This window comes from Pyxicephalus adspersus, chromosome Z (assembly GCF_032062135.1).
Source record: "Pyxicephalus adspersus chromosome Z, UCB_Pads_2.0, whole genome shotgun sequence".
NCBI classification, from domain to species: Eukaryota; Metazoa; Chordata; class Amphibia; order Anura; family Pyxicephalidae; genus Pyxicephalus; species Pyxicephalus adspersus.
Genome location: NC_092871.1, coordinates 39,351,298 through 39,369,025, shown reverse-complemented (window position 1 = coordinate 39,369,025; position 17,728 = coordinate 39,351,298). Strand labels below are relative to the sequence as shown.

Sequence of the window (17,728 nt, the reverse complement as noted above, 5' to 3'; positions counted from 1 at the left end):
CATGCTCCAACAATAGTCAGCCATCATATGTACATCCCATCTACCCTGATACTGTCCTTCCATGACCTTGGTGAAATCTTGGTGGAATTGTTCACCTTGCTCATCACTGACTTGTTTTCCGGGAAGTTAAAAAGATGGCTATGCAGAAAATGCACCTCGATGCTCATATTGCAACCAAGCATTTTGTAGCTCTCCAAGGGTTTCTGGACTATCTCTGTCTAATTATTTTCAAGAAAGTGTAATTATTGTCAAAAAGTCTTTGACAATGGCTTTGAATGATAACCAAGCATTCTTTTCAACTTCTGACATTGTCCTAATGAAATGTTCATATTTGATGATCTGCCAAATCTGTGGACCATCAAACACACCAGCCTTTATTTTTTCAAATGACAGGCTAGGAAATGCCAAAATGAGGTACTTGAAACAATCTCCTTCAGTTGGCAAAGCTTTATGAACTGCTTCATCAGACCCAGTTTCATGTGCAGAGGTGGGAATATAATATTCTTTCTATCAACATGTGGCTCATGTAGAATGTTTGGATCACCTGGTTTTAAGGCAGATCTTGGAGGCCAATTCCCTTCCACCCAATGCCTCTCACGAGCTCTGCTGTCCACATGCAAAGACAACTGAGATACTTGGTGTATCCACGTGGCTGACCAAGAAAGAAGCATACCATTTTAAGGTAAACACAGATTACCCAATTGTGTTGGTGATTTTGCAACAACTCAGTGACTCTCTTTATGTCTGCATATTCTTCACAAAGAGAAACTGAATGGCCGATTAGGACTGACCCAAATATATTGCCAGTGTGAAGGAGGACACACTTTAGGCCATTGATGAATAGTCCCCCATTCAGTTGAGTTATAGATTGGAATTCCCAATTCCTTTATTAAACTAGGTATGTTATGGCAACACACAAAGCCACTGTCAGTTCTAAAGTATTGCAGAAATGCAATTTCTCTGGTTTGAAAGTACGATATTTTCGTTCCTTTTTCAAGTAAGTTTTTCTCACGCAGTCTTGATGGTAGGAGTTCTGAAGCCTTCTTTGATAGCCTCAAATCACGTGCCAAGTCACTCCACTCATACTGATCAAATCCCTTATGAACAGAGTCCTCTTCAATTTCAAACTCTTCATCATTGTTGTCACCTAGTGCATCACCATAATCATGTTCTTCAAGAGAGGCTAAAAAACTGAGAATCAGCACTGGGATTTCATCTGAATGAGCAACAGGGCGTATAGCCGATGGTTGACTAGGATACTCTATGTTACATTTATTTTTCTTGTTATGTCCTCACTTTTTCACTATACAACAGTAAAAGTGACTGAAATGATCTCCTGGCTCTCGCCAAACCATAGCTATACCAAATGGCATCTTATCATTTTTTTACCTTTGTCCACATCCGTAAACCCTCGACACACTGTTTGCACAACTTATGAGGGGCTCAAGACTTATCCTCATCACCAAGTTTATCTTTAAAATATGCCAAATAGGCTTGCTCTACAAATGTACTGATGTTCGCCCTTTGACTGAGAATGGTGAAACTGCCACAGATATAACAAAATGAATCAGGGTTGTTTAGGCACTTATGACGAGACACAGCAGAACCAGACATGATCTGAAAGAAAGGAAATACGTGTGTAAGTGGAAAATATATTTTTCTTATTCACTACGTAGAGCAGCGCACAACCTCTGACCACACTGTCTTGCGTGTAAATGAATAGCCTATACAAATCTACGCTACAGTAATCACATAAATGATATGGTATAAGCTGTAGAGAAAAAAAACTGACGTGATAGAAGAAAACTAACTGCACTTTCAGAATCAGCATACCTATTTTATTGTAAATAGGCTTAAAAATTTAAGTCAACAAAAAATGTGTTCAAAATTGTTCCCCAGTGTTATTTATTATCAGCCTAAACTATTTATTGATTCACCCCTCTCTAATCTCCCTTTATGTCACTAAATATTTTTTCACTTCAGGGCTAACCAAGTGCCATTCCCCAGTATGGCAAGAATGGCTCAGTGATTCATTTTTGTAAAGGAACACCAGTAAAAAATTATTCACTTGTACTTAGCTTAATTAGTTTTGATGTGCCATGTTTATACACATTGTCAAAGAACATGAAAATGCTTTTGATTTATTTCACCTGTTTTATCCCTAGCAATCAATATCTAAAATAAAACTAAGCTGTTGGCATTGCATGAAGTCATACTAATTCCCATTAGGATAAGATTTGACAGTCTAGTACATGTGGACATTGGCAATCCATTGGTATTCTGTAATAGAAAATATGGTAAAATCACCTGGAAATGAATATATTTATAGTGGCATTTTTTGCTTCTTAGAGTTAAATAGATTTTTGCCACTGTACAGTTGACAAAAACTGAGATATGGTTCATGCTCCTTTTTTGTTAAAGGAAGCTGAATGATGATGCTTTGTGATGATAACATGGTATTCTGTTTGGTCACTTTCACTGAATAGCAATCTTTAAAAAAAAAAAAAAAAGATTCACACTCAAATCCCATGGAGTATTAAAATAGTTTATTTTGAATCTTTGCTAATTTTTACTATTTATATATACTTCTGAAAATATCTTAATAGCTTAGGATATAGGTTAACTCCTATCATTGACAGTGGTTTGAAAGGCAGAATATCCAGAAGATAAACATTGCGCAATTTGGACTATCCTTATGGCTTTCATGACTTCTTTTGACAGTGAGGTCCATATTTCCAGTGATTGCTTCTGACTTACATAGGTAGAAATAGAGCTATATTATCATGGAGTATTTTTAATGTGTATTGGCTGTTTTTACACAGTGAGATTTATCTTGGGTGGCTGAAAAGGTACAACTGTGCAAATATCTATTTGTTTGTTTATCTATTTGTTTAGTAAGCACCAAATCACTTTTGACTGATCATAAATGACACACAATTTGTGGCATCAGTAGCCTCAAATACATTTTTGCACTGCAATCTCATGTCCTTTATATCATCTACCATTAAATTAATATATATTAATATCCAGTTCCTGGAAATGAAGCAGGGAAATGATACCTACTCCAACTACCTTAGATGTGATAGACATGTAATATTGCAATTTCTGTTCATTCCTCTATGGTTCAAAACTCAAATTTTAACTGAGCAAAAATCCAATCAATACAACTTTATAGAACTAGCTGCTGATGGTAAACAAAAAGACATATATTTCATTTCATATGGCAAAGCCATGGAAATTGATATTACACAAAAGGATTACTCATTCTCCTTGGGGTAAAGGTTTGTTTGTTTTTCTGTATTTGGACTTTGTGGGTTTTTAAAATATCCTACAAAAAGTATTAGCCTATGCAGCGGCATATTTAGACATCATGCTGCTCCTGGGAAAGCTGATGTCTTTTTTGTACAAGCTGCACCTTTTGTGTCATTTGCCTTTTTTCTTTAAATTAAAAACTACAGTTACCATGGCTATTCATTATGTACAGCTAATTTTCACTCCCCTAATATTGAACAATCACTTATCCATAGCTTACGCCATTCTAATGTTTTTGGCATCTGCATTACCATGCTTTGCTTTAGGTGAGTGCAGTCATTTGAATAGACTACCAATGCACTATGATGGTCCAAAAAAACCCAAATATGTACTATTTTTCACATTGCAGCACAATGCAGTGTAGCATCAAATGTGCGTTCCTTTGATTACTTGTATGCCTTTAAAAATGAATGGCATAACAATGCAATAACATGTCCACATAAACTCATATTTTCACAATGAATATCTAAAGGCATAGATGTTCTAGCCTGCTTGTCAGTTCATCAGCAAACATGTGGCTGCAAACATGGAAAAAGGCCAGGTAAAGATGGTAGTCGCACAGATCAGCTGGAGCAAGGAGATCTCAGAATTGGAGGGGTTCCTTTTGGTAGGTAAGTGTACTAAAATGTGCAGATTTGTTTGTATACATACTAATTTGACAAAAATCTGGGGGCTCAAAATGAAGGGTTTGCTTCATTTGCAGATCAAAGCCTTTTATTCTTGGGTTTAGAAACACATTAAAATGGCAGTAAATTTACAATTACAAAAAGTCACCAGGAGGAACTTGTTTATTCATTTGACAAAAAATCTCTTTTTCCAGCTGTCGGTTTTTATTCCCAAGACCACCAAGAATAGTCCTAGAAGCCAGATACAAAGGTCACCTATCGGATCACAGTGGACCCAGACGTTGCCATTGGAGATGGTGGCTGCCAGGGATACAGCCGTGATAGGGTCCATGACCTCCCATTGCTGGAAAGAGTAGGAGTGTGCCATAAAGTATGTTGTACATATTTTACCATTATGGTGAAAGCCCACACACGCTTAAAAAACACACTAAACTAGCTCACACAAGTTTATTTTCCTTTACTGCTTACATATAATAAATGTACAGGATCATCCGAGCAATTGATTAGGAAGATCCAACCCAGCCAACCTGGGCATTTCTACTGAAAGCCAGGCAAAATTTGCTAAGGTTGGGGAAGGAGATGGTTACAGAAAAATATTTGTAAATCAAATCCTGCTCTAGATTGGAACCCTGATGCCATATAGTCACCTCTCCTATCTTGAACTCATAAGTATTGAAAAGCTGTTAATTTTATTTATCTTCTATGTTCAGCCTGGAAAAGGTGGAAGAAACATACATGTTTATGGTACTGCAGTTGTTAACAGTAAACATACCATTAAAAACTGTGTATTGTGACACCAAGGCAAGATTGGAGGTGGAAGGGAGATATATTTGCCCAAGATTCCTCTCTTATGAGATATATTTGCTCAAGATTCCTCTATTATGTGAGGTTTATTTGCCCAAGACTCCTATGTGAAGTAGCAGGTTGAAGACTTTCACCTGTGAGATAATTAATGAAGAAGTACTGAGGGTGGGGATATAACTCAGAGCCAGGAGCTCAGTCAGTAGTTCCGCTTGGCTTGGGGAGACACAGAAAGGGGTTTGTGTCAGTGCAGCTCTGTTTGGAGAGACGCAGACAGGGGTCTGTGTGAGTTCAGCTCTGTTTAGAGACACAGCCAGGTGGACTGTGTGAGAGAGCTCTGTTTGGAGACACAGACAGGTGGACTGTGTGAGTGAGCTCTGCTGGAGACACAGACAGTCGGTCTGTGAGGGAGCTCAGCAGAGAGACTCAGAAAGTCGGTCTGGGTGAGCGAGCTCAAAAGTAAGCAGAAGGTTGCTGAAAGCTTGGTTTTGAGCTGACAGGGAGAAGCCTTCCAGCTGATAGACAGTGACGTCTGACATATAGTAAGTGCCGGACAGGCAAGGTTTTCTTTTGCTGTTATGTTATTTTATCTGCAACCTTCAATAAACCTGGCTGCAAGCCAGCTTAAGGCTGATACCTTGGTGTGTGATCTGAGTTGGATGAACTCAACAAGTGTCCTTTGACCCCAGCAAAGGCGATCCTGAGCGAAACCCGTCACAGTATCTATTGAAATAGTTGCAAATATCTTCCCATCGTTAAATAAACCTGATGTTTTAAACATCCATGTATAGTTTTACCAAAGCTCTACATGCTCTATGTGCACTGTATGTCCCAGAGGTATAAGGGAAATTCTCTACATAGAATGGAGAAATCTGGTGCATGTACAGAAGACAGCTGTGTGGTCACCAAGGATTGCCCAGATAATACATTTTGCTGATCAATAATAAAAAGAAAGTAGACTTTAGAATGGCAGATAACATATTATAAAGTTACCTGTTCTAGTGTTCTGAGAATCTCATAAACAGTTCAGCCAGAACCTATGGTTTTCAACAAATACATTGCTCCCTTGATGGTATGAGTTCCACAAAGTAACCTTACATATTTTCTTTGCAGAATGATGTATGTAGCTTCTTAGTTGTGATCATGACTTTGAATCATGGGAATGTTTTCTTTTAATAAACATACATATAAGCCTTGCCAATGTGATTAATGTGTTCTAATGTAAAGAAATCTGACCTTGCTAGAATGTGAAAAAATATATCACTAAGAATTACAGTACAGGTAGTCTTCAGGTTAAGAACATCCGACATAAGGACAACTCATAGATACGAACAGGGCTTCCCTGCTCGTTCCTGTGGAGAACGGAGGCTTGGAGGGGGGCAGTTTGCATGACTTGCAGAAGAAATCTTTTGCTAAACACAGCTGAGGTTGTGGGTGATCCTAAGGACTAAGCTCATTCTGCAGCTTCTTGTAACTCAAGTGCCGAAACCAAACATCTGCTGACTCACTCTGACCAGCAGATGTTATCCAACAAAACCAATGAAACTGATACCCCTTTTTGTCATTACCGTCTCATTCTTGACCACATTCCATCCTTGACCACTCCCAACTGCAAGTCCGATTCACTCTGACCATCATTACCACCACCACATGGGAGGGCGGTCGGCAAACTCTCCAAATCCCAAAACCTATTTTGAAAACCACCCCCCTGGAACAATGCTTTTAAAACCTGCTTTTAAAACTCCACCTCCTCAAATCACCCCACTATTATACCACTGTCACCTCCATTCTGACACTACCTTTAACCCCTCATGATATAGTCTCTTTAGCCCCCAGACATGGTGGCCCTTTGCCTATGTTTCTTTCTCTGCTAGCGCAAGGCCTGCCTTATTATTGGTCAGTGAATCAAATTATTATAAAAAAAGATAGTATGGAAGTAAAAAATTTAGCATTTTCACAGGGAGAGTTAGCAATGGCAGCCCCCAAGTTTCCTTGTGAACATCCTGTATTATGAGGGATTTCTGCTGTGAAGCCTGCTGTAAACTGCATAGCTATTGCTGAGACATGTAAACTCAAAAATAATTCCAATCTCTATAGGGAGGCCTTGCTTTAAATGCTGACATATTCATCTGACAACCTCTAAATCTCTCTTATTGTTGCAGAATACTAGGATGTTCTCGACAGTGAAAGAACCAACACTTTTGGGTAGCTCAGCTTGATGCTTAATCCCATCCTCCAATATTCTTCTAGGTTTATCATTATTATGAGCTGCAGAAAAAGGCAGACAAGCATCAGCATTCAGGAATCAGGGATTGCATATGCTTAACGTGAGGGAAACCTGTTATTATATATATATATATATATATATATATATATATATATATATACATTCTGTAAATCACAGGAGTCTTTTATGCCTTGGGTAATACAAGCATTTTTATCACTTTGCAATTGAGATATTTACCAGTTTGCTCAAGGTTATCATACAGAATCATTCTGATCCCACTGATGTCACTGAGTTTCAAATGAAGTGACTGCTAACAAGTGGTAAATCTTTTAAATCATTTGTGTAGCCCAAGGTTTACCCAAATGTAGGTTGTTAAGATGATGGCAGGCACAATAACACTAAACTAATCTTTTCTTAATATAATATTGTATTTGTTCGTCAATATTACCTGTAATATTTTAGCACAGGAGGGATATTCACCTTTAATTTTGAGTTGCTCAGCAATACAGCTTCTGTACATTTTATAAGCTTTTATTTGTTGTGTTCTACTTTTTAATCAGTGGGGAACAGAATGGTAAAGAACATAAAAATATCTCCCTATGTATAAATCCATGTAAGTGTAATTGCTGGTAAAGCAGTTGTATTCCATTTAACACAGAGAACAGATGACCTTTTCTAGGTTAGTGAAAATGAAAACTGCCAGAATACACAGGCCAAGTGTTGCATTCTTCCTTTGTTTCTATGGTGATTGATCTGATAAATGATAAAATAATTGAGAGTGCAGGGCAATGCTATATTAAGCGTCTCCCTGCTTTGCAAAAAAAAAAAAAAAACAAGAAACTAGTAAAATGCTTCTCTCTACTGTTATAAATGTCATTGTAATTTGAAAAATAAAACATTTTACAACATATTTTTTATGAAAATATCCTTAAATATTTTAAATGTTATAACATTTAATGTAAATGTTTTGAAAAAAATAAAAATGTTTTAAAATTTGTATTAAAACCTGTGCTTTGAACTAGAAATACAACATGCTTTTGACACTTCTGAGATTATCCAGTATTAAAGCCTAGCTGCAGGAATGTAAATGAACTTCCTTTGCAGGGAGGATTACAATGCACTGCAATTGTTAAATGCTCATTTAGATCTAGGAGAAATATAAAGAGTTAATTTACTTACCTTATTCTCTTGTTCCTACAGGTGCCTTCTCCACACAGCCAGCCCCCTGTGGCATCTTTAAATTTATGCCATTATTAATGTCAACCCTTACGATGTAGGGTCAATAGCTCTGCATTACAAATGAGGATACAGAGGGTCCGCCCACAACAAAGAGGTCCCTGGAACCACGTTGGCCAGTTGGTAAGGTAAGTAATTTTGTTTTACATCCCCCATGAATCTAAATGAGCATTTAATCCCTGCACTGCGGGGGTAGCCCCACAACAAGTGAAATGATTTTAGGTTCTTGGATTTTAGCTCAGAGGTTAACCTACTCAAAACCTGCATTCTCTTAGAGTTGGGGTAAGGGAAAAAGCAGTTCTGATGCTCAATAAAACTCATTATCACTGCCCCATGTTAAAAGAAAAACAAACATTTTTATTTTTGCCAGATAAGATATAAATGTTGCATATGTAGCCATTTGTGGTAAAAATTTTGACTTCACTAGAAGCACCACAAGGTATATTTACAAAGAATTTGGTGTGACATTCTTATTGTACAATCTTAGAACAGTCATCAAAAAATGTACCAAAGTGATGTAATAAAGAAAAACCTAAACAATTAATTAAATTTGTATCTAAAGCCCTTACCCTGCATAGTTGTTTGTAGATTATCATATAGTCAGATAGTACTGTTGGTATAGACATTTGGCCATATTGCTTCTTCTATAGTACTTGCAAACTCTTTGATTTTTTATCATATCTGTGTAAGTGTTTCTAGACAGATTATCAGTTGTTTAAGTTTAACACTGACCAAATTGTTATTCCTAGCTTTGGAAAAAGTATTGAAGGGTTAGAATATTTGTCAGCATTAGGTTGTCATATATCATCTGTCAAATGTCAGGCTAAGGACAGGACTCTGTGTCCTGATGACAATTGTTACTTAGAAGGCATATGGACATCCAACATTTTTTAGTTGCCCTGGTACAAAATTGATTCAATCTTTATTTACACTGATTTGCCTTCTTTTTGTTCATACATTTTTTTTACAGAAATTAGTTCTTAAAGAAGAAGTTGTTTAAATGACCCTAATGTATTTTGCTACATATGTGGTGATAATTCTCAGCAAAAACAGAGAAGAAACATTACAGAATGTTGTGAAACAAGAATATCTTGCATATTTGGTATTCAACTGGGGGACCAAGATAGGTATATGGTATGCAAAACTTGTGTAGAGTGTCTACATCAGTGAAAAAATGAAAAACTAAAAAGTTTGAAATTTGGTGTATCCATGGTATAACTAGAGCCTAAAAATCATCATAATGATTGTTATTTTTGTGATGTGAATGTAAAAGGTTTCAATTATTACAAGAACAACAAGTGGGAGTCCCCTGATTTGGAATCAGCAAGAGGACCTGTGCCACATGGTGCTAATGTCCTCATACCAGTGTTCAGTACACTCCCTGATATTCCTGTATCGGACATGGAGGATATACAGGGTTTGGAGTGTATTCCAGGAGTTAGCAGTGGACGTGAATATGAAGGAAATGTTTCATCAAACCCGCTGTTCTCCCAAGAAGAGCTCAATGATTTATTAGATGACCTAAGTCTTTCAAAACAAGCATCTGAACTTTTAGCATTACGGCTAAAAGAAAAGAACGGTCAGAGCGTGGAAGGTGAAATAACGGGTTATAGGACATAAGGGGTGACACTCCTACCATATTTCAGTGGAGATGGAGACTTTGTGTACTGTTGTAACATCCCTGGACTACTAGCCCATATGGGGGTACCAGAAATCTGGTTTGAAATCTGTTTTACTGCATAATGGCAACTGCTATGCATTAGTTCCCATTTGACACTCAACAAAACTTGAACAAAAGAAGAATACGAAAATATCAAAATGGTCTTACAAAAGCTTTGCTATGATGAACACCAATGGTCCATATGTGTTGATTTAAAAATGGTGAATTTCCTACTTGGACAGCAAAGTGGATACACAAAGTACCGATGTTTCATCTGCTTGTGGGATAGTAGAGCAAAGCAGGATCATTGGAAAAATGTGACATGGCCTCCAAGGAAAAACATGAAAAAAGGTGCAGCAAACATTAATAACGAGCAAATAGTTGACAAAGAAAAAATCATTCTCCCTCCACTAAACAAAGTTGGGATTAATTAATTTGTTGGATCTCTGAACAAGGATGGTGATTACTTCAAATACATTTGTAGATTGCTCCCTGGATTGAATACTGAAAAATTAAAAGCAGGAATCTTTGATGGACCCCAGATTCGGAAACTAATTCAGATTTCACAAGTTACATTACTGATACTGAAGCTTCTGCCTGGCACAGCTATGTCATAGTTGTCAAGAACCTCTTGGGTAACCATAAAGCACAAAATTATGAAGAACTGGTACAAAACTTGCTCTTAAACTTTAAAAATTTGGGTGCTACTATGAGTATAAGGGTACACTATCTCCAAAGACATTTGCAAAAATTTCCAGAAAACCATCCATCAAGATATAAAGGTGATAGAAGAAAGGTTTTAGGGCATATGGGATAGACACATGATGGTAGACTTGCTTGAGCCTTCATTGTGATTGTCCTGATTATCAGCATAAAAGGAAATCAAACCAACTGAGTTTCATTAATGACTACTTTATGATTAGTTCTGTAAATATCCTGAATATGGAATATATTGACAATAAGTATTTTAAAAACGTAATTTTGTATACGTAAGCATATCTAGTTTAATTTTGCCTAATTTTCATGTTTTATTAGCTTTCTTTGAGGTTTTTATTGATGTCATTATTTAAAAAACTAGAGCCGATCTAGCAAAAGCAATACCATATTTGGAATCGCTGCATCAAACATAATCTAAAATGACTTTAATTTGTTGGAAGAAAATATTTGTTGACCAGTGTAATGTCTCCATTACAGGACGTAAGGTGATATTCCCATATAAGGACACTGTTAGATCAAATCATATTTTTTTATGATGTCATATTCATGTACATGACTGAACAAGTGAAGGGCAGAACATATGTCATTTATCTATCTTACTTGACAGAGTTGATGCTATTTTGGAGTTTGAGAGTGCCCAGAAGACTGGAACAAATATTCACGAGTTGTGTTATCATGTGCTCCTTGTTATCTATTTCTGTATGTGTGACCAAATTTGAATGTATCAAATGATATATATCGTATTGTAACTATATTGGGAGACGTCATATCCATCAGGCATCTCCACACACATATACAGATATTTACACTCATCTATTCTTTTTGAACTGCTGCTCTAACTTTCTATGAAGATTTTTTGAATAAATACACAAGCTTTTTATAATACAGAGGAAGACAATCCTGTTCTTAATACACCCAAACAATAATTTATAATAAAATTACTTTTTTACATTGAAAGCCAGCCATTTCAAAATCTCCAATCTTGTTGAGGGGGCTACTTTGCATATTTCACTGAAATAAGTGAACAAGATTTGGAAGACATCAAAGAACCTAAAATCAGGAAGAACAGTAGCAGTATTTTGTATTAGGGAATAAGTCAGTGGCAACATGAAATTGGAATTCATTAATTAATATGGAATTAATTAGTTACTCAGTATATTCAAGAAAATTCAAAGTTAGTTTAGAAATTCTTCACAGCAAGTAAAGTAAAGCATAAACTGAGAAATGTGACACAACTTATCACAACATTTAATACTTTAGCCACACAAGCCACACAAGATGAGATTTGTTCTAATAACACAAGTGATCACAATCAGGATGTACAGAATAGAGTTACTGACTGTTGGAATTGTCAGATTCTAAAGGAATACATTGATGAGTTAGAGCCTAAAACAAAATTGTTGTTACAATCAAAAAACAATGTGAGATTAAAAGCTACAAATGGTAAGAATACAGACTATGATTTCTCATCTTCTGATTCAGAGGAATCAGTACAAGAATCACACAGTGATGCTATATTTAAGTTAAAACTGCAAAAGCATCTAATCAATTTAAGCAAAGAATTTTATAAATATGATGAGAATATAAGCATATTTCACAATGCTCACATATTTGAGACATATTATAATAAATATGAACCATCCAATGAACAGAGAAATTCTATGTTTTAACTTTAGATTCCCATCATTTTTTACAAAGGATTAACTTATTAGGGAAATTTTCAGATGACAGATGTACTGATAGGTCACAAGATTTAGCGAGAGACAGACTTAAACATTTGGCTTTCTGTATGACAGGTGATAGTGTTGACTGTTGACATCCTTAATGAATTATCAAAGAAGACGGAAGAAGATACATTTTGTTATATGTGCATGTTTAAAATAGCATACAGTCTCATATTTGAAAATCTTCAACCCAAAGTTCTAATTAGAACATTTTTTAAGAAGTTTAATTTAGATGCTGTTACTCTGGCTTTAGCCATCCGCCGAGATCTCGCGCCCTAGTTCTCAACCGCACTGCCTCTCATCCTAAGGCAACAATGGGGAAGTCCTCAACAGTTGGCAAGTTGCATTCTCAGACTCCGGCACGGCCGCACAACGCGCGGCAGGCAGGAGAGATGGCGGCCTCGGCCTCCTCCACACAGACACCTCCTTCCTCACCAGCAGTTTTAATTGAAGAGAATTCCAGTGATGGGTCTGTTTTTTCCATGCCAGTGCGCAGGTAAGCCATGGATGCAGAGATGCAGAGCTTTTGCAGAGATTTAAACAACTACTGCTGTCTGAGCTTACACAGGCCACTGATAAACTTTCCCTAAACATTACTAAAGAAATAAGGGAGCTGGGGGCCCGCATCCATGACCTGGAAACAAAGATGGAAAATGCCATCACAGTAATTGATTCTCATGATCATGATATTACTGCAATTCAAACAGAGTTGAAATCGACTCTTCTTAAATTGGAAGACTTAGAAAATAGGAGCAGGAGGGTTAATGCACGGATCAGAGGCATACCAGAGTCTACAGCTGACCTCCCTGCATATATTGGTGATTTGTTATAGGATTTACTTCCTAACCTGCCTCCAGATAGATTGTAATGTGACCAGATCCACAGGGCTTTGGACCCTAAGAAAGCTGATGATCCCCTACGAGATGTACTTAAAAAACCCACTTTCCACAAAACCAAGGAGACCAATATGAAATATGCAATATGCATGGAACAGGAAGGACCTGGTGTTTAGATCTCGTCCTTACCAAATTTTTGCTTACTTGGCGCCGCAAACCATTCAGAAAAGGAAAGCCTTGCGACTGTTCCTCTCTACAGGATCTTGATAATAATTATACATGGGGGTTCCCCTTCAGATTGATTTTCAGTTACATGGGACAATCATATTCTTTGCTGAATACAGAAGAAGCTCAAGCCCTTTTTCAGAGATTACAGCTGCAAGTCAAGAGGGCTGATTCCAGAGACTCCCCAAGACCTCAGAGATCTTCTCAGCTCACTTCTATCTGGGAAACGATCTCCTGGGCGGAATTAGCATTCGGCAATATGTAATAGTGCCTCTTCTCAAGGCTAAGAAGCTGAATCCTAATGTCACCAGTAGCATGCACGTTCTAAGAGGATGACTGATTTCACATGAATCCTGTTGTGGTGGGTTTGCCAAATTAATAATATAATATATTTTTTTTCCTTTGCTGAGCACTACTTTGTTTGCACTCTTCCCTGTGCCATGATGAGTAATATGCTCTGTCTGTTATAATAATGTCAGTGGGGGTTTTGTCTGTTTCTGTTAGAACAGGTTTTATTCATATGAAGTTACTTTACCTTACTTTTTGCAATTTACCTTATACCATTGATTGTGAGATATTTTATACTCAGCAATATGTAATAATGTTTCTTTCTAAGACTATGAAGCTGAATCTTAATCTCACTAGTAGCACACCATAGTGCATGTGCTAGGACGATGATTGATTTCACATGAATCATGTTGTGTTGGGTTTGCAAAATGATTATTATTTTTTTTTTCCCTTTGCTGAGCACTATTTTGTTTGCACTCTTCCCTCTGCCATGATGAGTAATATGCTCTGTCTGTTAGTGGGGGTTTTGTCTGTTTCTGTGAGAAGAGCTTTTATTGATATGATGTTACTGATTGCACTTTATATCATTGATTGCGAGATGTTTTATAGTTGGCAATATGTAATAAAGTTTCTTCTTAAGAATATGAAGCTGAATCTTAATGTCACTAGTAGCAGACCATAGCGCACGTGCTAGGAGGATGATTGATTTCACATGAATCCTGTTTTGTTGGGTTTGCTAAATTATTTATTAATTTATTATTTTTTTCTTTCCTTTGCTGAGCACTATTTTGCTTGTATTCTTCCTTCTACCATGATGAGTAATATGCTCTGCCTGTTATAATAATGTCAGTGGGGGTTTTGTCTGTTTCTGTTAGAACAGGCTCTATTGATACAATGTTACTGATTGCACTTTTCTTTATATTATTGATTGCGAGATGTTTTATAGTCGGCATATTGATATAATATGAAGCTGAATACTAATGTCACTAGTAGCGCACAATAGTGCACGTGCTAGGAGGATGACAGATTTCACATGAATCCTGTCTTGTTGAATTTATTAAATTACTTTTTTTAATGTTTTTTTTTATTTTTGCTCAGCACTATTTTGTTTGCACCCTTCCTTCTGCCATGATGCTCTGTCTGTTATAATAATGTCAGTGGGAGTTTTGTGTTTTTGCTAGAACAGGCTTTATTGATATGATGTTATTGATTGCACTTCACTTTATATTATTGATTGCAAAATGTTTTGGAGTCAGTAATACGTAATAATGTTTCTTCTGAAGACTATGAAGCTAAATCTTAGTATCACTAGTAGCGCGCCATAGTGCTTGTGCTACTAGGATGACTGATTTCACATGAATCCTGTTTTGTTGGGTTTGCTAAATTATTTATTTTATTATTTTTATTTATTTATTTATTTTCCCTTGCTGAGCACTATTTTGTTTGCACCCTTCCCTCTGCCATGATGAGTATTATGATCTGTCTGGTATAATAATGTCAGAGGGGATTATTGATATGATGTTACTGATTGCAGTTTACTTTATATTATTGATTGCGAGATGTTTTATAGTCGGCAATACGCAATAATCGGAAGCTAAATCCTTATGTCACTAGTAGCGCGCCATAGTGCACTTGCTAGGACGATGACTGATTTTACATGAATCCTGTTTTGTTGGGTTTGCTAAATGATTTTTTTTTCTTTTTATCTTCTTTCCCTCTGCAGAGCAATATTTTGTTTGCACCCCTCCCTCTGCTAGGATGAGTAATATGCTCTGTCTGTTATAATAATGTCAGTCTGTTTCTGCTAGAACAGGCTCTATTGATATGATGTTACTGATTGCATTTTAATTTATATTATTGATTGCGAGATGTTTTATAGTAGGGCAGCACCTTCCCGGGTGGGCTGAATGCCTTACTTATTGTTTAGGCAATGCTTACTAACTTGCCTTCTACCTGCTTTTGCAGGACGGGTCTTTTGTTAAAGACCTAGAGGCTTAGGCCCTTTGGTTTTTTACCTTTTTTTTAATTTTTAATTTTATTTTCATTCTCTTTTCTTTGTTTTTTTCACTGTATTGCCCTCCATTACAGTTTGGTCTATATTGCGGTATAACTCATGATTGGTGGAAAGGCCCGCATCATATATATTACCCTTCATATCTGTGCAGTTTCTCTTCCCCGGTAATATCAATGATGGCTGAGACTTGTGTCATTGTAACCCATAATGTACAGGGATATAACTCCTTACAAAAGCTGAAGAAAGCATTTAAGTATTAGGCTTTCCTGATGGCAAATATTCTTTGCCTTCAGGAAACTAGGTTTTCACAATCCTTTTCATAAGAAATATCTTCAGATTTCCCAAGCTTGTTTTCAGTAGAAGAGGAGAGGGTTTTTTTTAAGCAACTTTTTATTGTGATAGCTACACACACTAAAGGTACTCTTTTTTGATGGGTGATACTAATCTGGTTCTTGATAGCAATTTGGATAAGTCACATGTTTCAACCCAGGGACACTTTAGTTCATTCCTTCTGAACTCCCAAAAATTCAAAGATTTTTTTATCAGATCAACCACTATTCTATGTATGGCGAGAAATCCACCCTATAACTAAGGATTTTACCTATTATTCTCCCTCTCACAATAGCTTCACTAGAATTGATTATATATTCGTGCCACAACGGCTGCTACCCTGTGTATCTACCTCTAAAATTTTGGCGACCCCTTGGTCGGAACATTCTCCAGTTTGGGTAGCCTGTAATTCTTTGATTCCTAGATCTTCCGAATATCATTGGAGACTAAATGATGCTATGTTGTCCTATCCTGAGATGGTGCAGTTGTTAGAGAACCATATTACCCACTATTTTGCAAATAACGCAGACTGAGTACAATTGCCTTTAACTCTTTGGGATGCACATAAGGCAACTATCAGGGGATACCTGATTCAGATAGCATCCCGTAGGAAAAAATTGAGTAACGAAAGAATCTTGGAACCTACCTCTTCCCTGGAACACCTTGAATCTAAGTGGAAAGTTACACTTGATAAAAGAGACTTCAACCTAGTCCAACAAACACATATACAACTTTTTGCTAGACAACCAAGTTGAGAAGCAAATTAGATGATCCAAGCAGAGGTTCTACGCATGAGCTAATAAACCAGGCTCTATGTTGACAAATTTGCTTACTACTAAATCTCACTCTGTTTCTACAAGGTTAAAGCAGACTAATGGTTCTAATACTGTTAACCCCTCTATAATAGTAGAAATGTTCGGGGAAATTCTAGCAAATTTATATAGTTGTCAAGATGCTTTTCAAAATTCCCAGGCCGACGAGTTATTTAAGGATCTGCATCTTCCCGTGCTAAATAGTGAGGTAGATAAGCAGCTAGCGGCAGATATTGCTACAGCAGAGATTCTTACAGCTATTAAATAATTGAAAACAAATAAAACCCCGGGACCGGATGTTTTTTCGTCACTTTAATATTTGAAGTCCTGGGACCAATTGGCACCTCACCTAGCCAATTTTTTCAATCATTTTAAAAGTGACCCCTGCATCCTCACTCATCACTATTAGCCCATGTTTCAATGATACCTAAGCCAGGAAAGGATAATTTAGATCCTCATAACTACAGACTAATTTCGCTACTCAACGTAGATATTAACCCCCCTAGCGGTATTCCCGAGTGTGACTCGGGGTGGGAAAAATTGCAAAAAGCGGTAATCCCGAGTCACACTCGGTGTACCTTTGGGGGACCCCCTTACCTTATCCCCGCGCTCCAGCGGCGATCTCAGGATCCCACTGTGATGGCGGGGCGCTTCTCCGTCGGGGGGCGTGGCCGGGCAGGAAATTTAAAAGCAGATTACGGAGTAATCTACTTTTAAATACCGCCCGGGTCCCCACCACCCCGATGCACTCATCTGCAGTTAGATGCGATGCACCATGCAGGATTTCTGCTTGGTGCATCACATCTAACTGCAGATGCGATCACCAGTAGTAAATCCAGAGGGTGATGCCAGCGGAGATTTCCCGCTGGCAGCACCCCCTGGATCTACTCCTGCTCGCATCACCCGGAGATCAGCCTCCG

At 37.3% G+C, this 17,728-nt stretch overlaps 1 protein-coding gene and 1 long non-coding RNA gene across 4 annotated transcripts in view; one reads left to right on the top strand and one right to left on the bottom strand.

The window, feature by feature from the left end:
- Positions 1–8,313, top strand: part of LOC140344597 (uncharacterized) — a 60,340-nt gene extending 52,027 nt beyond the window's left edge. The window contains exon 3 of the long non-coding RNA XR_011923605.1: positions 8,167–8,313. This is a non-coding gene — a long non-coding RNA (uncharacterized lncRNA). The remainder of the gene's footprint in view (positions 1–8,166) is intronic.
- The window catches only part of TENM1 (teneurin transmembrane protein 1), a 591,240-nt gene that overhangs the window by 172,761 nt on the left and 400,751 nt on the right, over positions 1–17,728 (bottom strand). The window lies entirely within an intron of this gene.